The 25,400-nt window shown below is 44.8% G+C and overlaps 1 pseudogene; it reads right to left on the bottom strand.

The window, feature by feature from the left end:
• Positions 1 to 2,045: 2,045 nt before the first annotated feature.
• Positions 2,046 to 24,145, bottom strand: LOC114693393 (annotated as a pseudogene).
• Between the last annotated feature and the right edge of the window lie 1,255 nt (positions 24,146 to 25,400).

The raw sequence follows: 25,400 nt of genomic DNA, 5'->3' as shown, positions 1-25,400 counted from the left end.
TTGGTGATTTACAAAGAGACTCTTCATGCCCGTGGTGGAAAAGGAGACACTGGGCTTGCCCTATAAATATTTATTACTGTTGTGTAAATGTAGTATATGTACTATACATATTTTTTGTTTGTGTGTGTGTGTGTGTGTGTGTGTGTGTGTGTGTGTGTGTGTGTGTGTGTGTGTAAGCCATGGGTCACAGCATTGGTCTTCCTTTATTACTACCAATCTTTATTTTTTGACTCTTTCTGATCCTGGAGCTCACTGACTCTTTAGGCTGCCTGGCCAGAAAGCCCTAACCCCCTCCTGTCTCTGCCCCCCTGGAGCCGGGGCTACAGGTGTGCATGCTCCATACTTGTCTCTTTTCTGTGGGTGCTAGCGCTCTGAACTTGGGTCATGTGTTCGCGTGGCGAGCACTTTGCTGACTAAGCCATTCCGGTACCTCCAGAAGCATTTAAATGCCTAGCCGAAACAGGCATATTTTATAAAAGGCCTATTCTAGCAAGCCTTGGAACTGGGTTAATGTCCCTGACCACTGTGAGGCCTCTGGATCAATGTCCCTGACCACTGTGCTATCTGCAGACTCACTAGAACACTCAGAGCACACAGAAGTAGCCCACCTCTGTCTACTAGGAGCCAGCCTGTCTCCCACATGGGACAATTAGTCAGAATCTTCTCTGCTACAAGGCAAACATGTCACCTTTAGGTGTTGCCCCACACTGATCCCTGCCAAGCTGATAACTAGGGATAAATTCCAGCACAAGCTGTGCTAACACGTTAGTACTGACGAGAGAAGAATGAAATTATACCCCCAGGGAGCTGTGAAAATCCACGCACATGTCCCAACGAGACCTTGGGAGGACCTCTGTAGCTGGATTTTGAGGGTGCCTGATCAAGGAGGATGAAACACAAGACTCGTATGAAGAGTAAAGTGACTTGGGGATGCAGAATTTAACACCCAAGCAAGGACCGCAAGGATCCGGTAAACTTGCTAAGGTTCTACCAACCTGTTGTCTTGCTGATGCCTAGAAAATCCACAACTGATGCTCAGAAAAGTGGACATACTGAAATACTGACTTATAAAGGAGGAGGAGAAAAAGAGGCTGAAAGAAGTGGCCATGCTGGAATAGATACATTCTGTGATGCTGAACGCTTGGTAGAGGGCTGCAATTCATAGAAGAGCCAAGAAGATGCTTAATTCTCTGAGACCAGCAGGAGTTTCCTGGTAAAGGTGAATCACCCAAAACTTCAGTCCTTCAGAACCTATAGTAGATGGAGGAAGCTGTGAAACATAATAATGATTTGAGAAAACCCAATACCAGTAGAGGCCAGGGGGCAGTACAGAAGCCAAGTGACCAAAATTATTTCAATGATTGTGAAGGTTAAACATATAACTATCTAGCCAAAGGCCTGCAAAGAAAAATCTATCAGAAGACAAGAGATAAAAAGATCCACGTAAACAGACAGATAGTTGAGAATATAAAGGCAAAAAGTGCTCCATTCATGGATTCACCCTCCAGTAGGCATTGGGCAATCAAATGGGCAAATGTTTGGGCCAGTAGACATACACTGGTCTCCGTCATTAATCGCCTGAGAATAACCTAGGGCCAGCAGTACAAGACTCTTATTTACCAATCCCATAACTATTTTATCTTCCTGCTTAAAAATTCCTCATCCTGGACTTTTTTTTGGTCACAAAAGCAGTGTTTCTTTGAGACAAAGAGAAGTCTAACCCAAAGGATCATAGTTCTAAGTACTCAAAACTTTAACTGTTAGTGACACCATTTGGACTATAAATCTTGCTTCTCTTTGGTTGGAAAGGGTACTTGTATTAAACATTCTCCAGGGGATTTAAGAAGAAAGACCAAGAACGGCTGGAAGAAACACCCCAGCTACTGATGCAACTTTCCAGAGCCTACATCAAACTACATCAACCCCTCATTGTCTGATCTGCAAGGTTCCGCCATCACAGAGGGACACAGGCCACACGACACCTGCAAAAACAGAAGAGGCAGGAAGAACAGGTGCCAGTCGCTTGGGGAAGAGCATCCACAGCTTCAGACTTCTGTGTGGAAGCGGCAGTCCTTGTGTTCAGCAGGCTCATCAAGGCACACACCCTCCAGTTCCTGTTGTAGCTGAGCAGAGTGGTCATATCTTCATGGCTCAGCCTGAAGTCAAAGACCTTCAAGTTCTCAACAGTGCATGCTGGTGTCACAGACTTGGAGATCACCCGCAACTTTCTTTGTATGGGGAACCAAATCAGCCTTGATCCTGGGATCCTCCAGGAGAGTAGGATCTTCAGGCTTGGCCCAGAGCCTGCCAGGAGAACCAAGGAGACTGTACACAGTCAACACAATGCCTTTGGAATAGCAGTACTGAATCAGCTTCTCCTGAATTAGGTATGGGTGGCACTCCATCTGATTAACTGCAGGCTTACATTGTAAGCAGGTTTGTTTAAGAACCTCTTCATCTGAAGAGGGTTAAAGTTGGAGACACCAATCCATTCCACAAAACCTTCATCCACCTGTTGCCCCATGGCCATCCAAGTGTCCACAAAATTGGTGTCACCGGGAATCATGTTTCCTGATGCATCCAGTGGGAAGTAATCAGGCCCAGGCTCGAAGCCTGTTGGCCAGTGAGTAGGGTAGAGGTCCAGGCAGCCCAGCTGCAGACTGCTGAGCGTCTTCTGGAAGGCTCTGTTCACCATGCTCGTCAAACCTCCACCCCAGCTTGCTGACGACAAAGAGCTCCTGGTGCTTCACCACCTGCTCTTTGAGCTTCTCCTGAAGGGACATTTCCACCTCTCTCTCATTCTGGTACACCTGGGTGCAGTCAATGTGGCGGTACCCAATGTCAACAGGGCCTCAGTCACCTGGCTAGGAAGGGACTTCCAGGTGCTCAGGCCCAGGTTGGCATCTTGGCAACGTTGTTGAGCTCCAGGTGGCTGGCCAAAACTGCTGCACATTACACACCCTGCCCAGCAAGCGTGCCTCATCCTAGACTTTAAGTAAGTTAACTATAATATGTCCCTTGGAGGTCTCTTGAGAAACGCTTTACCCAGCTGTGCTTTAGGAATCTGTGGGTCTGCGTGTGCGTGCCCAGCACCTTGTTTAGAAGGTTCTAGAGTTCACAGGTGACAAGGACTGCATCAGGAACTGAAATTAAGAATGAGAGAGAGAGTAGGCAGTTTGAAAAGCAAATGTGAATGGTTGTTTGGTCAAAAATAGATGAATAACAGACAGCATCCTCTGTGTGTCTCCTCCAATTGTCTTGCACATGAGGAATTTTCTAAGTTATATGAATATTTAATACAGATTGGTTATCAGAGACCCCATGGGGTCTAGAAACAATTTGACCTAGGCAATCTCAATGCTGCTGGAAGCTTCTTAGAAGACAAACAAGGCTGCTACCCAATTAATACAGATCACGAGGTCCCTCTTTTCCTGCCTTTCACTTGCATTGTGAAGTTCTCTTGGAGCTCAACAAGTTAGTGTGATGATAATTGTTGATATATAGCCATAAGACGTTCTAAAAGTAGGTGTGTGTGTGTGTGTGTGTGTGTGTGTGTGTGTGTGTGTGTTTATATCAACACCCAGCTACAAGAAGGGCTAATATTAATCACTGTCACACAGTTCACCTGGTCAACAATATGCTGTCTGCATGGTCTGTGGGGTAATTGAAATCATAACCTTCCTCCTTCAAGAGATAGCAAAGGTAATAGAAAAAGGTCATAATCCTTGACACAGACCTCTATTTATTTGGTGCCTTATGACTACAGTTCAGTCCCAGCATCAGCTATCTGCCCACACCCACAGAAATGGCTGAATGTTCCCAGGCAGACATTACCTGTCTTAATCCTGTTCGATTTCAGATTGGTTCCCTCCTTTCCCATGTGCCTTTTTTTTTCAGTGTTGTGAATGTGGGTGCTAGGCACATGTCATACCTCTAAGCTGCTTCCCCAGCCCTGATCTATTCATCCTATGACCCAAATGCTCACAGCTTTCTTTAGTATCATCGGTACATGTTAAATGTAGATGCCCGTGTTCCCCTTCTTCAACTTGGGGTTTAAGATATAGACAAGATATCACCAACTGTACTTTCGTGGCCCCTGATCAGACAATGTGTACAAAGTAAAAGTCTCAGGTTTCGGGTCCCTTGTGTCTCTGGCCCCACCACTATTTTAGAATGTTTGATACATGAAAAGGTTATCCTCTGGTTTATATATATGTTGCCTATAAAACTGTCAACATACTTAAATTCTTCCTTGATGGCTGTTTCCCATACAAATGCAGTTTAGTGAGTGATCAGAAGAACCACTTGTTGCCAGAGGCCTGGGCTGAGCTGGTGGTGAGTCACAACTTGTCTACTTAACTCTACTTGTCAGCTGTGAGTGGTACTACCTGCTCTTAGGAAGGAGGGGAAACAGCATTATAATGAGCATCTGAGGCCAGATGTTTAAAATAATCAGCTTTATTCCCGTCTGCTGCAGGAGGAAGCTTCTCTGGTGATGGCACTAAGAATGAGCCCCATGTGGTTGGTACACTGCCTGTGTTACCAGGAGAGCTGAGGGATGATGCAATACAGAGACCCACAGCCAGACATTATGCAGAGAGAGAGAGAGAGAGGGGGGGGGGGAGAGGTGGGAGGGAGAGAGACCTTTGGACACACAGCTCTAAATGGAATGTATCCATCAAATCCCTCCTGCAGAGCTCAGGGAGAAGAGGAAATGGAAAGAGTGTGAGAGCCAGCGGGATGAGGACACCAGGAGAACAAAGCCCCCCAGATCAACTGAGCAAGGCTTGTATGAACTCCCAGAGACTGAAGCAGCAAGCACAGGGCCCGCCCTGGTCTGCACCAGGTCCTCTGCTATGTATTATAGCTTTCAGTTGTGTGTTTTTATGGGGCTCCTGTGTGTGCAGACAAGAGCCTCTGACTCTTGTACCTTCTCTTGGGGCTCTTTTCCTCCTGTTGGTTTGCAGTGTCCAACTTCGATGTGATGGGTTTTGTTTTTCTTATTATATTTTATTTTGTCGTGTTTGGTTGTTATCTCTTAGAACCTATTTTTTTTTTCAAATGAGAGACAGAAAGGGGGTGGATCTGAATTGGAGGGGGAGGGGAGGAGAAACTGTAATGAGGGTATATTGTATGAGAAAAGAATCTTTTCAGTGAAAGATGAAATATTACATAAAAAATAATAGGCTTTAGCCATAATGAAACAACATTAGAAATTAGGTCCATAATATGCAAAAGCTAAAATGAAAAGGCTTTATTTTCTGAAATGAATTAGAAATAAGCAGCTACTTCTTGACTAATGGGAAAAGACAGCACCTTGATCATATCTTTCTTTTTAAAACTCCTATTAATAGAATATTTTATTAATTCCTTGAGAATTTCATACTGTGTATTGTTTTCAATATTTTTGAGATTGTAATTCAATTTCAATATCTCTCTCTTTCCATTCCTCCCTCCAAACCCTCTCATATACCCCTTCTCACTGGCCTTGAAATCCATGGCCTCTTTTATCATGATTGTTATTGTATACATATATGTACTTGTGTATTCATATATATATATATACATATATATATATATCCCTAAATATAACCTGTTGAGTCTGTATAATGTTATATGTGTGTGAGTGTGTGTGTGTGCTCACGCGCTGATTGTTTAGCAATGGAAAACTAATTGTTGTATTCTTCCCTTGGCAGGGACGTCTCTCCAGCTCCCAGCTTTGGGGCTGAGGCCCTGTGGGCTTTTCCCCATCCGGTTTGGCGTGTTTGATGGTGTCCCCTTGTCTAGCTCATGTTTGGTGATTATGTTGGCGAGACTATACATCCATAGCCTCCAACATACAGTGTATTCAGATCATGCTCACCCCACCTTCTAAAACTCCTAAGGCACTTGTGATATTTTGTTGTGATGAGTAGATGAGACATTTGAATTTTTGAGGTATTCAAAAAAGTCATGGTCTGAATAAAGCCTGTGAGATGATGCCTATACATTGAGAGGCCATCTCAGAAGCTTGTGCATCTGGGAAGAAAGAAAAGAGAAAAACGTAAATGCTTCCGTCCTTCTGGAAGTGAGACATTTAAATATCTTCCTTTAAAGTGATTTTCTCACAAACAAGGTTCAGAATATACATGTTCTGTAAAACCATCCTTCTAGACAATTCATAGTCAACAAAATTAGACAGTGACTATGCGTCATAAACAGAACCGGTCCAAAATGCACCCAAATACAATTTCACATATACAGGCCAATGGCTTAAAACGCAAGGGGCAGTTTTCTAAACCCAAACCAGGAAGCCCAAAGGCATCCCCCAAGACAGCCTTTGCTTGGCATCAGGTACAGTGAGTGCTTATTTGGTTGGCTGATTTCTTTTGATTGGTTTCCTTGATTACTTGTTTTAAAACAGTCTCTCTCTGCAGCTGCCCTTGAACTCAATCCAGCCTGCCTCAGCCTCTCTGGTGAGGCCTGAAAACGGCAGCTGTTGGTACGAAGGCTCTTTCTTCTGCGGAGGTTTCATTTCCTGGAATGCCTAGAGAGGAGAGTCCAGGCCAGCCTCGCCTGTCCTTTCTGAGAGGCAGCCAACCCCGAGTGACGCCCTGATTAGGGCAGCCAAAAAGTTTTAGTTTTGATCTTTTGTAAAGAAAAGTTGAGACTTTGCCCAAGTCAGCAGAAAAGGGAAAATATCATGGTGAGTATAAAGCCTCGGATGGCGTTTGCCTCCACGCTGGGCAGGCATGTTCATGTGGTGGCTTCCTGCTTGCCCGATAGGCAGTGGACAATAATGGAGCTCCTATTGTCTGCATATTTACATAGAAAGTATATTTGTGGACTGTGTCATGTGACTCCAAGACATCTTAGAGAAGGGCCTTAGGGATGGCATATGGTCCTGAGTTAGAGAGCAAGACCCTTTGGCCTTTGCAAGGCTCTTTCCTGGGATCTCTAAATCAGCTCCTTGTTTCTTTCAGTTTTTGGACATGGAGGAGGGTAGTTGGCTCCTTGGCTCCCAGTGTTGGACATGGAGGAGGGTAAGGAGACAGCCCCTGCTGATGGGCAGCTGGGTCCTGCAGCCTGGGAATGCCCTTTCTATGTAGCATTCTGCCACCTGGCTATATGGTTTCAAACCCAAGTCACAAGGCCAGAAATGTATCGGTTCCCAGCTCCACTTGTCTGCTATGGAAACCCTGAGTTTTTTTTTTTTTTAACATCTCTGAGTGCTATTCACTACTACAGAACACAGGACAGGAACAATGTATGGGGATAAAGTTTATTTTGGCTTACCATTTCAAAAGTTTCCTTCTGTCATCGTAAGGAAGCATGGCAGAGGTCCTGGTGGCAGGAGCATGTGGCAGACATTTGTTCACATGGCAGCAGACCATAAGCACAGAACTAAACAAGAACCAGGGGTGGGTATGGCCTATGACCTCCAGAGGTCCATCACTAGGGACCTATTAGCACTAGTCAGGCATCAACTCCTAAAAAGCTCCACAGCCTTCGAAGTAACAAGCTGGGGCCAAGGGCTCAAAATGTGAGCCTGTGGGAGGCATTTCAGATGCAAACTCTAACTGCTCTCCATAAGCCGTTCTTTCCTTACCTGGAAATAAAAGAACAAACCGACCCAAGAATAACTTATACACCTGATACATTAATTGCACGTGTAATACATTTAGCATACAGGAAGTTGTTGACAATTTCGTCCCCCTTCTGAACCAGCAGAGCTATGACTAAGGAAAAGGGAGACAAGAAAACTGACTCCTCAGCTGTAACACTGTTGCAAGTGTGGAAATGGTAACGCTGTTTGTGAGTGTGGAAAATGGCAACAATGTTGCAAGTGTTCAAATTGGTAACACTGTTTGCTAGTGTGGAAATGGTAACACTGTTGCGAGTGTGGAAAATGGTAACACTGTTTGCAAGTGTGGAAATTGTGACACTGTTGTAAGTGTGGGAATGGTAACACTGTTGCGAGTGTGAAAATAGTAACACTGTTGCAAGTGTGGAAATGGTAACACTGTTGCAAGTGTGGAAATTGTGATACTGTTGTAAGTGTGGAAATGGTAACACTGTTGCGAGTGTGGAAATAGTAACACTGTTGCAAAGTGTGGAAATTGGTAACACTGTTGCGAGTGTGGAAATAGAGGCCGGATCACTCTCCCCGTTTACACTAGCTGACACTTTGGAAGACAAAGGAGACCACAGAACTGACCTCACAGGGAAAGAAGCACAGGACCGTGTCACTAACAGAAGGCTGTGACCTAGGGACAGAAAGGCACAACCTTGATATTTGCCTTCTTCCTCATTTTCCTAGGAAATTCACAGTCCCAGTTGTTGCTGAAACACACTGGGATTTTAAGATGTAAGTGATGTTGAGATCCCATTAGCTCTTCAGTGCAGGAAAATTTGAAGGAAAGTACAGGGTTCCAGGAAATGCTGTCTGGAAAGACTTCGTTAACAGGCTAAGTTCTCTCCAGTCACCTCTTAAAACAATCATTACATTTTTTTTCTATTTATTGTGGGGGAATCATACACTCCACAGCTCGCCTGTGGAGGTCAGGGGACAACTTGTAGACTTTGGTCCTCAGCTTCTATCATTTGATTTCAAAGATGAAACTTAGGTAGGTAGGCTTGGTGGCAAGTCCCTTTAATCCCTGAGCCACCTCCCCGGTCCCTATCTAGTCACCTGTAATTAAAAAGTTTAAAGTAAATTAATTCTATCAGCTATCTGACTGGGGTGGATGAGCAGGGAAATACCTGGGTCTTTATCCAAGTTCTGGCTGCAAAGCTTTGGTTTTGTTGAGATTCTTTCCTACACTTTAATGCCTTTCTTTGAAAACATTAAAAAGTCCAAAGTATTTACCAGATGATATAGATCTGAAACAAAGCAGGGGGCCTTTTCTACCTTCTCCACGTGGCCTTGAGGATGCAACTTTTCTGTATGTGTTCATGAGAAACCCATAGCCCAAAATCATGGTGATTCTCAATCATTCAGAAGCTGCTGTTATCAATAAATAAATATACAAAAAAAAAACTTTATTCCTTGGGAACATCTATTTACAATGACGTCATCGTGTGTTCTGGCTTCAGTACGAATCTATTTTCCCAGCCTCCACCCACTCAGATCACAACTATCTATGCTTTTATAACTAAAATTCTTCTCAAAGTAAGCTTTAACTAAGGTTTTCTCTACTACCAATGTTCAGTTCTGGTTACACGAAGCCAACTTCCAAGCCTGCCTCAATCAGGGTAGCTCTACATTTCCCTCTTTTAATTGTCACAAGCTTGCTTGAATTAAGGCTTTGAAACTTCTGGGGGAAATTTATAATGCTATCCCTTAAGAATGAAGTCAGTTTTATTAATTTAGTTGCTGGTATTTTCTTTCAGCTAGTCATGGATATTAAAATGCTGCGTTCCTGTGTGAAAATATTTTGAAAGTATTGAGTGTTTGAGAAATTTCAATAGGCAGGGAATCTGGGCCTCCACATCCTGTCCCAGTTGCCTTGAGGGCCTGGCTGCCAAAAATCTAAGATTTCCCCCCTGGGAGTCCCATATACACATCCAGCCAGGAAGGTCACACTCCAGTCAGAACTCCAGGGAAAGAGAATGATCCAAGGGGCTGTGAAATCAGGCCAAGCATTTACTACAGACCAGAATCCATTTCTAACGTAGCGACCCAGTTAGTGAAGAAACATTACCCTCATCCCAGCACACTATTATTTTTGTGTTCCTATGTGGGTCACGGCACAGAAAATTCTATGGAGAATTTGCCAGGGAAAATATGGAAGTTACAACTGAGAATTGTTGGCCTTCCTTTTCTGCACAAGTTGTCTCATGAAAGACAAGGTGAGGTCATAGGGTTTAAAACCTGTGATCATCCAAACAGGGGATTTCATAGATGGGGAAACATTTGTAAAGAGTTCAGAGACTGATTTATGGTTGTTCACACTTTCTTTTGCCGGGAAAATGAACATTTTTAACTTGTCACCAAAATTCCTTCCCTGAGGGAAATGTAAATGTCTACCCCTACACACAGACACCCAAGACCCAATGACGAACCAAAGCTTTGATTCCACCAGATTTTACCCTGGGGAACCCAAAAGATTACTGGACTTATGTTTGCAGCATGAGTAGAGACATTGACAGAACCCCAAAACAGCCACAACTGGGACGTCGTCACCCAACATGGGCGATGGCTTCCCCATAGCTACATAGATAGATTCCCCCCCCCCCCAATCTTCCCCAGTGTATATACTCCAGCCCTTTCCAAAGACTCTGAGGCCATGTGCAATCAGGGCAGAATTGTATGCATCTGGCTACGGAAAGCGGTCAAAGGCAGAAGCGTGGGTTCAGTGACTCTCGATTCTCCCACACCTTCCTTCCAGGAGGTAAAGTCAACAGTCCCCGGGCTCCATCATGATGCACTCCAGCACGTACATAGAACTTATCTCAAGTTCTGAAGACGGCAGTAGTTTGGCTCAGAGGGCAGTACTTTCTACCTCTTATCTGCATCGTTTAATAAAAAGCCGTTTTGACACTCAGGAACAGGGAGAGAACAATCTTAACAGAAAGAAAGGGGGTGTTTCTTTGTTGAGTAGGTCAATTGACTCGCACCTACTCATGAAGGCACCTAACCTGGATCAAATATTTCGTTGTGTTTTCATTTTTAACCAATGGGAAGTAGTTTAGGGCAGTCCCAGTCAGCATACTGGATCCCCAGAGTTAGGAGGCTTGAAGATGATATGAGACAAGTTCCCAACGCAGCCTGGGGCCTGAGCTGGGAGAGAGAGTTCAACAGGACAGAGGGGAAATCCCTGTGTGATAACCAGCTCCCAGCTTGTGAGAGTCCATGGAAAACGGCACACTTAGACCTTAGGTCTTCTCCTTCCTCTGCCCAGCCTTGGGAGATGGACAGAGGAAACACTCGCACATACACACTTGCACACACAACTCCACAGCAGCTCTGCTCTGCTTCTCGGTGTTCCAAGCAGGTTCCTTTCCAGCAGGTGGCAGAGCACACACATAGAAGATTCCAAAGCCACCCAGCATTTTCTATTTATTTATTTATTTGTTGTCTCTCAGACGGTCCATGATAGCTCTTGAAAAGTCAGCAGGGCTACGTGTGTACTTAGGAAGCACAAGACCTTGAGCTCAATCCCCAACATCAAAAATAGTTGTCCTTTTTTTTTTTTTTAATGGTCCAGGTATTGGAAGGGATGCTGCAAGTTTTAAAAATCTCACTCACATTCCATCCTCCCCTCCTGTTCACGTGACACTTTGGTTTTCACAGAGAAGCAAACACCCTGCAGAAAGAGGAGCCATCACACAAGGAAACCCTGCCAAGAACCTGCAGAGACTGGGTCAACACCCTCCACCTGCCCAGGAGCCCAGCAGCACATTGACAAACAGCACCAGCCCTCATGAAAGCCTTGGCTAGTCCTTTATCGCCTGTGTCTGTAAAGTTACAGCTATAGTAAAAAAAAAAAGAAAAAAAAAAAAAAAAAAAAAAAAAAAAAAAAAAAAAAAAAAAAAAAAAAAAAGTCCACGGGTTTCACATTGCCTCTTTTTAAGGAGAAAAGTTAACAGTTGTAAAGTTACACGCATGTCAGGAGAACAACCAGGAACCAGCAAGTGTCTCTGTACTGGAACTCATATGGCAAGCTGAAAAGACATGTCCTAGAATATAATCTAACTGGGTTTTTCAGATACAACCCAAAGTGGGTGGCTTGCTTTCTAGGCGTCAGAGTCCCAGGCTGCAGGACTGTACCCTGAACAAGAATGCTAATGGGAAAAACAAAACAAAACAAACAAACAAACAAAAACAACAAAACCACCCCATACATCAAGAAAATCCACATCACGTAATTCTTTAAGCAGCCATTACAATTGGGAATGGGGACTACAGTTGGGGGCTTTGTGAGTCATTCTGAAAAATAATTTGAACTACAGAGGTAAAACTAATCGTGCTTCTCCACACCCACAACAATCACAGTCACATTCCCACCTTCACGCCCAAGCAATTTCCAGCAGAAATTGAATCTGGGAATAAATGTCCTAGAAACATGTTTAAGCAGCCTGGATTTGATCATCAGATCCATATTCCCTCTTCATGTTCCCTCTTTGCTTTCCAGTTTCGGTCTGGTCTTACCCTCATCCCCAAACAATAGGGTCCCCAAGATGTCCTGTGCTTTGTACCTTCTCAGATGGTACCCACTTTGCATGACAGAATGCTTCTTAGAGCTAGAAAGGACCTGGCAGGAATCAATGCATCTATTTCTACAGGAGAATAAAACTTGCCCCTGAGAAACACACTTCACAAAGCCACAGCTCACTAATCCTAGGTTCAGGATTCACACACACACACACACACACACACACACACACACACACACACACACACTTGCACACACACTCACACACCTCATTATTGCCATCCTATCTCCTTGAGTTTTTCATTTTCACCAGGCAAAGTAACTGGCTCCATTATCGCTTCTTTAGAAAACAGCCCTTTAATGGACAAGGCATTTGGGGTTAAATATTTCAGAAGAGACATACAGGGCAAGCAGGAGACAAAGTCTTGAGCTATGGGCACTTTCCATACCCTCAAATCACATTCTGCCTGTGTATGACTCACGCTTGAAACATTCGAACACCAAGGTCTGAGCTGTGACGAGCTGATCCTTGGCAACTGAGCAAAATATAGGCTTTATGAAAGTAGGGCCTATTTTACCCACCCCCATATCCCTGTAGTCCATCCCCACCACCACCTCCTTTTTAGTTCCCTGTCTTACTTAGGCCTAGTCCTTTTCATCAAAATTCTCTTATTAGTAAATATCTATCAGCTAGTCACACTTTGATAGCCTTACTGCTTGGCATCTCTAGAATTTCAGTTTTGGTCCCCATCATAGGCCTCCAATCTGAGCGACGTTTGTGACCACGCCCCAAGCACTCTCCCTGTACACAGCCAAGTTTTGCAGTCTTTGGAAGAATGGCAAATTGTTCACAAGAACAGCTCCCTTCTCCAGTAACCTCCTACTCTATGATCTTCTCAGCCTCTACATTTTTCGACAGTAATCTAAAGCTGGCCTTCCTGCCGTCTTCTCTCTTTCCCAGCTGTCAAAACCTAGAAAACACGACGATATTACACGTCCAGACCCAGCTCCATTTCTTTATAAACACCAAGACGCCTGCTTCTCACCCCCTGCTCCACCTCACTTTATTAGCTAGAATCCTGTTTTCACCCTGGAACACACTAGGGGTTGCTGTTGCAATAGCCAGGCCCAAGGAGCTTGGAAACAGCGAAGAGGAGCAGCAGGGCCTCCAGAGTTCTGGAAAACACTCTAGCTAGGCCTCTCTCTTCACAAGATCTCGGCAGCACAGAATCCCTGGTCAGTGCTCGCAAACAGTGCAAGTTCGAGGAGAGCTGAAGATCTCCAAGCTGAAGGCTTCAGGGTAAGGCTCGTCGGCATGACCACTCGTCATCTTGATAACTGCTGGACGGGATCATTAATCCTTACTCGCCACTGCCGAGTTCTGTTTAGACAACCGAGTGGTAAACACTGTCAGGCAGAGTTACACATACCAAACGTACCCACAGCAGCTGGGACGCTCTTGAGCTTGTCGCTGCCTTTCACAATCCTCTTTCTTGGTATGTGATAGCTAAGGCTTCGGGAATGAATTCTTTATATACAAATGACTATCATCGACCTCTGTCAGCCCCCGGCTTAGCTACAGCAAAATGCTTACAGACTGCCCGTCCCTGGCTTCAGTCAACTGTGCTTCAGCGGTGGGCACATACGGCAGGGAAAACTGCACCCTATATCAAAAGCCTTTTTCAACTTGCTAAGCAAGTTATTATGACAAAGGAAGCATTTTGTTCAACTTGTGAATTTTTTAAGGTCAATAAAACGATTGTGTGTGCTTTTGTGTGTGAGTGTTTGGGGGGGGGGAGGTCGGAGGACAATTTGCAAGAACTAGTTCCTCCACCAGGTAAGTTTCAGGTATCAAGCTCACGTGGCAGATTTGACAGGAAGCACCTTTACCAACTGAGCCACCTTATAAACTCAAGTCATTTGTTTTGTGTGTGTTTGTTTGTTTTGTTTTAGTATACAAATTTTTAAAATTCATTAATTAAAAAAATGACAAACTTACCTACTAGTATGAACAATAAACATTCCCACCTAGAGAGTGGATCGGTACCAAGAGAAATAACTCTGGTATTCACCCAAGAAGAAACACTATACCCTCGTGACCACCGCCCCTCTATAGCCTTGTGGTTCTCACCCTCTCTAAGTGTGGTTCAGTCGCTCCTCACAAACACTAAGGACAACTCCCCAGCCAAGTCCCGGATTTGAAGAATCTCAAAGTGACTCAAGAAGAACTCTGATGCAGACACCATTCCAGGGCCAGTCTTCCACGGAATGGTTTCCTTTTTGCCCTGACCTCCACCCCAAGAAGAGAATTCCACGCGTGGCTACATCATACTTGCAGATAAAACACAAGGACTTTTGCAAGCACTGAGTTGGCGGATCTACGACAGCTTTGCTAAAGACAAGTGTAAATATGCCACACTTCATAAAGCGTGCAGAGAGCTTGAAGCAGCAAGTGGCTCTCGATATGCCCTCACATATTCCAGAGACGTCCTTCACCAGTTACTGGGACTGACATCATATAACGGAGACCCAGAACAGAACAGGGTGAGCATGGTGCTGGAGCACCTATGTTGAGAAAGCTGTTGCCCTGGCTGGTTTGATGTCAACTTAACACCAGCTGGAGTCATCAGACAGGAGGGAGCCTCAGTTGAAGAAATGCCCCCACAACATCAGGCTGTAGCCAAACCTGGGGGCATTTCCTTAATTAACGATCAATGAGGAAAGGTCCAGCCCATCGTGGGTAGTACCACCCCCGGGCTGGTGTTCCTGGGTTCTATAAGAAAGCAGGCTGAACAAGCCATGAGGAGCAAGCCATTAAGCAGCTCCCCTCCATCTCCCCATCAGCTGCTGCCTCCAGTTTCCTGCCCTGCCTGAGTTTCTGTCCTGACTTCCTTTGATGATGAACTGTGATGTGGAAGCTTAAGGTGAATAAACCCTCTCCTTCTCAGGTTTCTTTGGTTACGGTGTTATTTGGTTATGTTACTATCATAACAATAGTAGCCCTAACTAAGACACCTGTACTCAGAAAAAAATCAACTCTGGCTCGCCCTCTAGCAGTGTTCTGCTCAACCTCTGGGAAAGTCGCTCTAGTTAGCACAATCACACACCAAAGAGAAGACTCGGTGGCAATAGCAACGTATCCATGCCCTAAGGTCCTGGTAAAAGGCCAATAAACATTTCCAGCCCTAGAACCCTAAAACTCTACCCCCTTTAAATAAAAATCCAAAGACAAAGCCATGTTGTAGTTATCACTGCCCAGAAAATTTCATAGGTAAAATGATTGAAAAGTAACAACAGAAAGCAAATTTCAATTTAATATTATATTTTAAAAAATCTTTTATATGAATTCATGTAATTTTCTAATCAAAACAGTAAAAAATAAAAGGTCTTGCTTCTTCAGTAAACTCAGCAGTGACTCTGTGTTTGCCCTCAGCCTCATCTGGAAAGATTAAAATCCCATGACACCACCACCTGATGGATTGCTGCTTTCAACCAGTTTGGAGTGGGATCTAGAATTTTTTTTAATTCCTCCAGTGTATATAACCAGAATGAGTACATCTAGGTCAACCAGGAGAATAATATTTATTTGTTTGTTTGTTTGTTTGTTTGTTTATTCTGAGACAAGGTGTATAATCTTTATTTATTCTGAGACAAGGTGTATAATCTTTATTTATTTATTCTGAGACAAGGTGTATAATCTTTATTTATTTATTTATTTTGAGACAAGGTGTCACATAGTTCAGGCTGCCCTTGAACTCGTTAAGTGCTCAAAATTGACCTTGAACTTCTGATTCTCCTGCATTTACTTCCCTCCTGGTGTGCTAAGATTACAAATGTGCACCACCACCCCTAGCTTATTGGATGCCGGGATTAAACCCGGGGCTTCTCTTGCTCGTGAGCCCTCTACCAGCTGAGTTACATCTCCAGCCTCAGGTGGTGTGTGTGTGTGTGTGTGTGTGTTGTGTGTTGTGTGTGTGTGTTCAGTGTGTGTGTGTGTCATGTGTCATGTGTGTGTGTTCGTGTGTGTTGTGTGTGTGTGTGTGTCAGTGTGTGTGTGTGTGTGTGTGTGTCAGTGTGTGTGTGTGTGTGTGTGTGTGTGTTGTGTGTGTCTGTGTGTGTGCTTTACTAGGGATTGAACCCGGAGCCACACACAGTGTAGGCAAACACTCTACCACTGAGCTCTGTCTTCAGCCCTCGAGGTAGCTGAGAATGACCTGGAACTCCCAATCCTTCTGCCTCTTCCTCCCAAGCGCTGGGATTACAGGAATTTACCACCCTCCCCAGCTCCTAAAGCTCTCTTTAAATTCCTGTACCTGGATTTTATTCTGAGAACTGGTATTAATCTCTCTCCTACAGGAATAGAGTGGAGATTAGACTGGAATCATAAAGATCTTTGAGGTGATGAAGGAAGGAAGTTGTAACCAGTACCTTCGTGTTTGAAGGCGGATGTTAGCGCTGCTGACAGAGAAGCCACGAGATTTTGATGAGATAGTGAGATGAATAAGCAAATGTGCAACAAATCTGTAATTCTGAAGTATAAATGTACATCTCCTTACCAAAAAACTGATCGAACTGCCCAGCTTAACATTCCCTTCAAACCAAAAAGTAATTAAGATAAGAGAAAGCGGGGTTAAGAGACTTGGACCGTGACGTCTAAATGAAGATCCAGGGGATAGTGGAAGACAGGCTGGGCCTCCAGTGTTATTATGGTACCACAGCAAAGTCACCTTGGGAAGAGACGGCTGGTGTCAAGGCCTGCCTGGCTCTCTTTCCTTTCTCTTGCCCTCTGTTCCCTCACTGTAGGGTGGACAGACTCAGTGGAGCTCCTGACTGAGGCCATCCCTCAGATACATCTACCTTTTCAGGACAGGCCCTTCACTGCTGAGAGAGAAGAGAGGGATCACTCCACAGACCTAAAACATCACTCAGGGCCAAGTCAGACTTCACAGTAAGAATCCACAGTCTGAATCACAGAAACTGGGTCTCTGTGAACTTCAGTGTGTTTTTTAAAAACTCCTCCAGCTTAGGAGAATAAGCCAAGTGTCCCCCTTAGATACACAGAGTCTGCCTTGGCCAACTTCACCTTCTCTGAGAATGAGATTCACAGAGCCACTTGGCTGCAGGGGGTGGCAGATCTCTACTCACCCACAGCTGATGCATCACCATGACACTAACTCAGCTGACTCCAGAAGGACAAACCCAACAACATCCTTATGTAATGACAGATATGCTGAAATGTGACGGGTATAGACCTGTGTCAGAATTTCACATGGGCAAAATCTCTAGCTCCTTCTGAATGCAACATTTTTAACGACCTAATTTGGTCAAGAATTGATGATATACTTTAGCAACCAGCACAAAGAAGCTGCAGCATCTCTCCCTGCACTTTATCCACAGTCAGCCTGACTCCGCTGTTCTCTCACTCCCCTCCTGGCAGGGTAAGAGCCAGGTCTTCAGTTTGCTAAACAGGGCCTGGGCTACTGCACCAGTTCCCCAGGGGGCAACGGACAAACTCCTTCTGGGCTTTAAAAGGCAACGGTCACCAAGCATGTGCAGTGTGTTTGGATCCTCATCTTAAGCTCACCCTCACAGCTGATGAAAGAGTGCTCTGCTCCTTTTTGAATGAGAAGTGCAGTGCAGAGAAACTGAATAATATCTGTTCAAGAGCCCATAAGAAAGCCACACGACAGGCTCTGAGCTTAGTTGTGTCTGATCATAAGCCCATGCTCTTTAAAGTAATAATAATGATAATGGCTTCTCTCCAGCATCCGTCGAAACACTCTTCAAACAATAACTTGTTTAATTGTCGCAAAAGCTCTAGGAAAGAGGTTTGGTTTGACCACAGCCATTTTACAGATGAACAAACTAAGGAGTAGAGAGGCCCAGCAACTCCCTAGCCTTGCAAAGCTCTGCTCTACTAACAGCACCAAGATTCAAACCCAGGCAAGCTGACTTATGCACCCATTGAGGCTTTAACTACTGCGCATATTTGCTCCCTTTCTCTCTGCAATTTAGTGTGTTCCATATTCATTCATTCAAATATTGCTAACCTTTCGACTATGTACCTAAGACTTGGTCAGCTATTGTAGAAAGGTAAGCAGTATTCCCTTGGAAAGCAGTAATACGAGAGCAATATTTAAAAAGTTATCATCAGGATAAAAGGCCAAGCAATGCGTATGGGATACCAGAAGGCCCTAAGCACTGGGAAACGATGGAAGACTTCCCCTAGCACCCAAAGTGAGAACAGACAGGAGATAAGCAAAGAGGAGTAAAGAGACAGGGGTGCAGACGGTGACCTCCCCACCCCACACTCCTGCTGTGTCTGTGTTTGCTCAGTCTTCCTATGCGGCAGCATCATTTAACAAGTAAAGACACTGTGGTGTGTGGAGTTCAACAGCTGATCCAAGGTCACACAGCAACCAGTGTCAGAGTTGGTTTTGTTACGTCTGCCTCCTCCTGATACCCTCTCCTTAAACCCGGAAGCTATTCCCAGGGGTAAACACAACCTAAACAAGCCAGGGTACTGGGCGAGCACAGACGGAGCCAGGCAGAATTCGATCACTCTCATTTCTAGGCTCCTTAGAAACCAGCAGCGTTCTTTGCCTTCCTTCCATCTCCCAGAGGGATAAGTACACTTTCAACCCCGAAGACTCTTCCCTATTGGGTTTCTACAGGAAACCAGATTCTTCTCTACACGCCGACATATAATGACTTGCCTTGCCCAAGTACAGAACAGCACCCGTGAGCCAGCCCAGCTCCCCATGGAAGGACCAGGTTGTGAAGACACAGGCAGCGGACTCTGGAAGACCCCCTCTGTTAGAGGGAGAAAAGCCCAGAGTTGAGTGTGAGGTAGTCAAAGTTGTACATTCAGCAACCCAACCCCCCCCCCCCAAAAAAAAAAAAACCTTCTGCATTCCCTGAAAATGCTTTGGCAAGCAGAGATCTGAAATTCCTGCAGCAGCATGGAGAGGAGGTAACTAAGGATCTGCCTTCCCACAGAGTCTGTCTTTAGACTCAAATGCCGCTAAGACCAAAAAAGAGCAAATCTGTTTTCTCAGTTGACTCAGGTTCTGTGTTGTGAGGGGAAGGGGTAAGAGCGGCAGAGCAGCTAGGCGTGAATCATCAGCTCTGCATCAGCACCCAGGGAGCGGGGGTTTGGGGGAAGCGTACCTTCTGCAGACCTTGCTGGCTCTCTTCCCACTGCCGGGAAAGAAGGCCCTGATGCTGCAGCGCCCACTCACCGCCCCTTATAGCACGCCTTTTACAGTACCCACTGCCTATCACCGAGACAAACAGAGCTGCTGTGAGGCTTCTGCCACTGTGCCCTTAGGTAGCCCTCTAAGTAGATTCGAAATAATGGATCCAATCACTCAAACGAGAACCCGCTAGCCAGACAGTAAAAGAAGCACGCATTACTTCATTGTCAGAATGGTTAAAAAGGGTATCAAGGCCATGACTCCTCAAACCTCCCTCTGGGAACAGATTTAGTCCACTGCTCTTTGTAAGGCCATAGGACTGTCCGCCACCTTCAATTAATATTTCCTGCCATTCTTCAATTCCATTCTCACCAATCATCACATCAGGCAGTAGCAAAAAGACATGACCTTTAAAAAAAAAGACCTACCTTCATGCACTCAGAGTATTTCTAGGTCGCTTTCCTTGCTGGCTAGTATTTGTGAACTTGTCCAATAATAAATAAAGAGAATTTCTTCTCATCGCCTTTAGCGTTAGGTAAACATCATCAGGGATCAGAGCCCAGACAAATGTAAAGAAGATATACCAACGACCTTTAGGCAACGTCATTCACACAGTACTGGCTGGACGGGTCTTCTTACCCTTCCCCCAGTATGGGAAATTTTGATCATGAGTAACCTAAAATATTTGGGAATGTAGAAACAAGATGACTTAAAAGTGAAGAAGCTATACAATTCCCCTTTCCTTCAAATTCTTCCTTCCCAAGCCTGCTCCCTGTGTGTATGGATCACTTCTCTGACAACTCATGATTAGGTTCTTTACATATGTATATCTATATCTGTGCCTATGTTTCTGTTGGCGTACCCTCGATCTCCCTCCCTCTCCCCCTCCGCACCTATGAAATGCCTCACATGCTTCTCAAAGTCAAGCTATAGAACCCAGAACTCGTCATCTCCCTCTCTCACCTCCCACATCCCTCTCTCTCTCTCTCTCTCTCTCTCTCTCTCTCTCTCTCTCTCTCTCTCTCATAGCACTACTTACTATCACTGTTCAGGCAAAGCTGCAAGTCACACATCACTCCTCTTCTTCACTCAGGGTCCCTCGTGCCAACCAGTGTCAGGGACTGTCAGTCACTCTTAGATAGAACTGTGTGTCTCCAGTCTCATTACCAGTAGCCTAGTTCAAACCAAAATTAGAATTCCCCCAAATCGCCCTAACAGCCTTCCAGCTGGTTTCTCTGTCCTTACTTACAATCTTCTGACCCAAGACTTACGGTTCATCTGGTGACCTTCCTACAGCTTACTTAAGCATGTCACCCTGCTCACTGAAAACCTTTCTATGGTTCCCTTTAGGACGAATCCCAAAGGCCTTGGCTGAAGGGCACCTGCCATTCACCTCTCTCCAAACTCATCTGTCAGAAGACTTCCTTCACATCCCATGTTGTATCAACAGCAAATCTCTTTCAGAATCCTAAACCTGCCTCTTGACCCTCCCAGAACCACACAATTGTACAGGAGACTGTACAAGGGACTGAATATCAAAGTCAGGGTTTTCTACCAACATCATTCTTATCATCAGAAAATTCTACACAATTGGTTAGTGAAAGTTCACTGGGGGCAAAACAGTACTTTCGTAGCTACAAAGACACATAACTCATGCCCACCATGTCTCAATGCTGTCCTTACCACTGAGTTCATCGCTTAAGTCCTGAGCTGTGTGTGGTAGTGCACACTGGATCTCAGCCCTTGAGAGACTGAGACAAGGATATTGTAACTTTAAGGCCAGCCTGGTCTATTATGTGAGATCCTGCCTGAGGAAAAAAGGTTCAAGTTCCTAGAATAGTTCAAAACACACTGAGAAACTGTCCCTGACACAGTTGGCTTGTGCATCTATATAAGTTTACCGGGATATTTCCTCTTTCTCTGCTTATCCAGATCCCACGTGTCTCCCCCCAATTGCTATACTGTAAGTAAACTCTCTGCCACAGCCCACATGGCCGCTCATGCCCAGTTTAGAAAGCTTGGTTTTTTTTCTGTTGGTTTCTCAGCTGTTGCCTAAAGCACAGAGCTAATGACCAGAAACCAGAAACCTTGCATTTAGTAGGTATGTGTGGCATTGTATCAATCAGGGCTGGATAAGACTTTTTTTCTAACAAATAGTTTTAAAATTTATTTTTATTACATTTATTTATGTTATGTTGGGGGTGGGAGGGAACCACACACGTGTCATGAAATCCATGTAAAGGCCAGACGACAACTTGCAGGAATGGTTCTCTTCTTACACCATGTGGGCCCTAGGGACCATTACCCATGAGCCATCTGGACAGTCAAGGATTGTTTGACTCTAAAATCATGACGCTCAGTAAAAGGGGCAGGCAGAAGAGCTTTTCAGCAGATTTTTGATAGCATTTCTAGATTGCTCCAGGTCACCAACAGAGCAAAATAAAGACGAGGATAAGCAAGATCATCACTCTGGAATCAAAAGACTGTCTCCTACATCTACACTGTTCCAGAAATGTACCTTAAGTAATGGAGACATGGGTTTTGTTTTTTTGGTTTTTTTTTTTTTTTTTCAGTGCTGGGGATTGAATCCGGCCAGGGCTCTGAGTTACATCCCCAGTCCTGGATGTGGGTCTGGGCCGGTGTTTTCCTTCTGGTTGTTAAGTAGACAACAAGACTCTTAGTATTACTAGAACTGCAAAACAACATCCTTACGGAGGCAAATGACCAAGTCCCCCCTTCCTTCTGACTAAGGGCAGGGGTACATCCTCACTCGCTGGAAGCAAGTTCTGGGCAGAACCTGCACATGGTGCAGAGGGTCCTAGATGATACCTCTCCACCTACCACAATAGTGACTCTCACCACATAAATGCAGGTATTGTGTCAAATTTCTCTCTATTCAGTTCTAAATAAAAGGAAGTCTACTTTCAATAAAGAGAAAGTGGATGTAATCCATTTTTCCATATTTCTTTATCTTTCCATAATGCCCAATTTGTGCAACATCACCCACCACCCGCCTCCGCAACAGGGAAGCAGAAGTTTTTATGACTCTCAATAGGAATAGAAATTCTAGCAAGCAGACTTTGTCCAGAAATTGGAATGAAGCATAATAATCCCGGGCTAACGCAGTGACTTTTAATAGAGAGGAGCAACAGGAAAGTGTCAGAGAGATAGACAGCATGCCACAGCAGGGTTGAATACCACCACCTCATCAGGAAGAGGATGGAGAAGCCAGTGGCCATCTCCCTTTGTTTTACGCCCTTTGGGTTTTTTCAAGCATGACTCATTCAAGCTCAGGATTAAATAGGACACATATTAGCCTCAGGGAGCTGGTGAGGGAGCCAGCTCAGAGTTCTAGATACTCCTTGTCCAGGGCCCTCGGTTAACCAGCCATTACTATGTTAAGGTACTCTATCCCCCGCTGCAAGGAGAATGTGTGTGTGTATCTTAGATTGCGACCTCAGTAGACAAAACCCATGATGTTTAATGTGCGCCCAGCGCCTCTGTTTGCCTGCGTCGGAGGGTGCCCTGGTGGGTTTGGTTGGTTGGTTTTGTGGTTACTGTTTGTCAACTTGACACAAATTAGAATTCTCTGGGGAGAAACAGCTCAACTGAGAAAAAAGCCCCGGTCGTACCGGCCTGTAGGCGAGTCTGCAGGGAATTTTCTCGACGCCTGATCACCGTGGCGCCACCCCTGGACGAGCGGACCTAGGTGGTACACGGAAGCCAACTGAGAGAGCAAGGACACAGGCAGTGTGCATTCCTCTCCCACGGCCTCAGCTTCAGTTCCTGTGTCCAGGTTCCGGCCTCAAGTTCCTGCCCTGGCTTCCCTCAGCAAGGCTCACAAAAAATGCCGAAGAGGGACAGACTCTAGGTATCTGGCGTTGCAGTTGCTACCGTGACACCAAATTTGGAACTTTCCACACTAACAATACTTCCAAAGCATTTTTCCTTCTTCTGCGGTAAAACCTTTTGCTTGCCAAGGATTCAAAACCATGACAAACAGAAATATTTAACTTAGGGAAGGTTGTATTATTTTGCTATGCCCTAGACAGAAATACTGAGGCCTATTTTCAAATGCAACTGGTTTTGATATTGATGAATGACTTAGTTAGCAAGAAAATAAACTAGCCAACAGACACAAGGCCAAGAGAAGCGAACTGAGGTGAAACCGTGATCCCTTTTACCACCGGGTACCACAGTCGGGCAGCCAGGCTGGGGGAGCACAGGCCTGCTGATCCAAAAGAATGCTGTCATAGCATGTCCCCAGGCCCTATCAGGACTTTAGATTCTGGAGCAGCCACGGACTTCGGTCCTGTCAGGGAGGTCTGTGAACACAAGTGCAGCACCTCAGAGAGCACCACACTAACCAGGAGGCTTTGCTGAGAGAAGAAGAAAGGCATTCAAAACAGCAGTGTGGAATGCTGGGACTCCTCAGCCAGACACACCTCAGGCTGATTACAATTCTTGACTCCAGTCCTAGCTCTGAAAGACAGCAGATACAGAAAGGGGCGGTGTGTGTGTGTGTGTGTGTGTGTGTGTGTGTAATACTGAGAAAGCTTATGCCATTTGGGAGATAAAGAATAAGACATGGAACAGATGACATGGAGAAGGGAGAAGGGCTAAATGAGATTCATTATAGGAATATTAGGTATTTATATTAGGTGTTTATTTGATTTAAGCCAACCTGTGCAGGGCAGATACAGAAGGAAACCACACCGCTCTGACTTCTCATGCTTCAGAGCGTACAGCCACTATCGTGTGGGCAGAACCAGATGGGGCCCAACATGCACGAGCTATGGGAAGAAGCGTCATAACGGGTAAACCGGACTGCGAAGGTTGTGATTGCATGGATCACCATTGTGAAAGTCAAGGCCAAGGACAGAGCAGCTCAAAGAACTGACAAATGTGATAATAACAAGTTCAAAAAGATTCTGCACTACAAAAGAAACAACCAGAGAGTAAGGAGACAGCCTACAAAACGGGAGATGATCTCTGCCAGACAGGAAATCCATATCTAGACTATATAAAGAACTCCAAAAAATGAAAAAAATAGTAAATAACACAGTCAGTAAATAGAATGGACAATGATGTATAAGTGGCTAATAAACACATGAAAAGAAGTCCAACATCTCCTTAGCCACCAGGGAAATGCAAATAAAAGTTACAGTGCAATTTTTTTCCTTTTATTGAAAATAGATTTTTCCCCATAATATATTCTTATTAGGGTATGGTTATTATTAATATTATATCCTCCCTCCACTCCTCCCAGTCCTTGCCCAACTCCCCTCCCACCCGGATCCACCCCCTTTCTCTCATTAGAAAACAAACAGGTTTCCAAGGGATAATAATGAAATACAATAAAGCAAAAACCAACACATCAGAATAGGATTAAAAACAAATAGAAAGAGCCCAAGAAAAGGCACAAGAAACGGATACAGATGCAGAGGTCCATTTGTTTACACACCCAGGAATCCGACAAAAACCCTAAACTGGAAGCCATGCTATATACGCAAAGGACCTGTAGGGTAAAAAAATAAATAAATAAATATCCCTGACATAACGTTATGAGACAAAGAACCTCTAAAGATTCCATTAAGTTCATTTTCTGTTGGCCATCGACTGCTGGGCATGCAGCCTACCCTTAAGAGTATTTGTTTCCTCAACAGTCCTTGAGACTCCCTTTGAGAAAACTAAATTTTCATTTGCAAGTGGCTATCCATTGGCTATGGTTTCTGGGTTAGGGATGGGGTCATGTGTCTGAAACTCTCCTTTCCGCTCTAGAACCCCATCTGGTGCAGCCCTGTGCAGCCCTGTGCATGCTGCCTCGGTCTCTGTGAGTTCACATGAGCTTTGTTCACACTGCTTTAGAGGGCCTTGTTTCCATGGTGCCCTCCGCCCACTCTGCCTCCTCGACACTTTCCACCTCCTTTTCTGTGGGGTTCCCTGAATCCTGAGGGGAGGGATATGATGGAAACATCCAATTAAAGGCTGAGTGAGCTGGGCGGTGGTGGCGCATGCCTTTAATCCCAGCACTCGGGAGGCAGAGCCAGGTGGATCTCTGTGAGTT

Source organism: Peromyscus leucopus, chromosome 14, assembly GCF_004664715.2.
Source record: "Peromyscus leucopus breed LL Stock chromosome 14, UCI_PerLeu_2.1, whole genome shotgun sequence".
Taxonomy (NCBI): domain Eukaryota; kingdom Metazoa; phylum Chordata; class Mammalia; order Rodentia; family Cricetidae; genus Peromyscus; species Peromyscus leucopus.
Note: the sequence above shows the minus strand (reverse complement) of the source record. Positions and strands in the feature narration are given on the sequence as shown.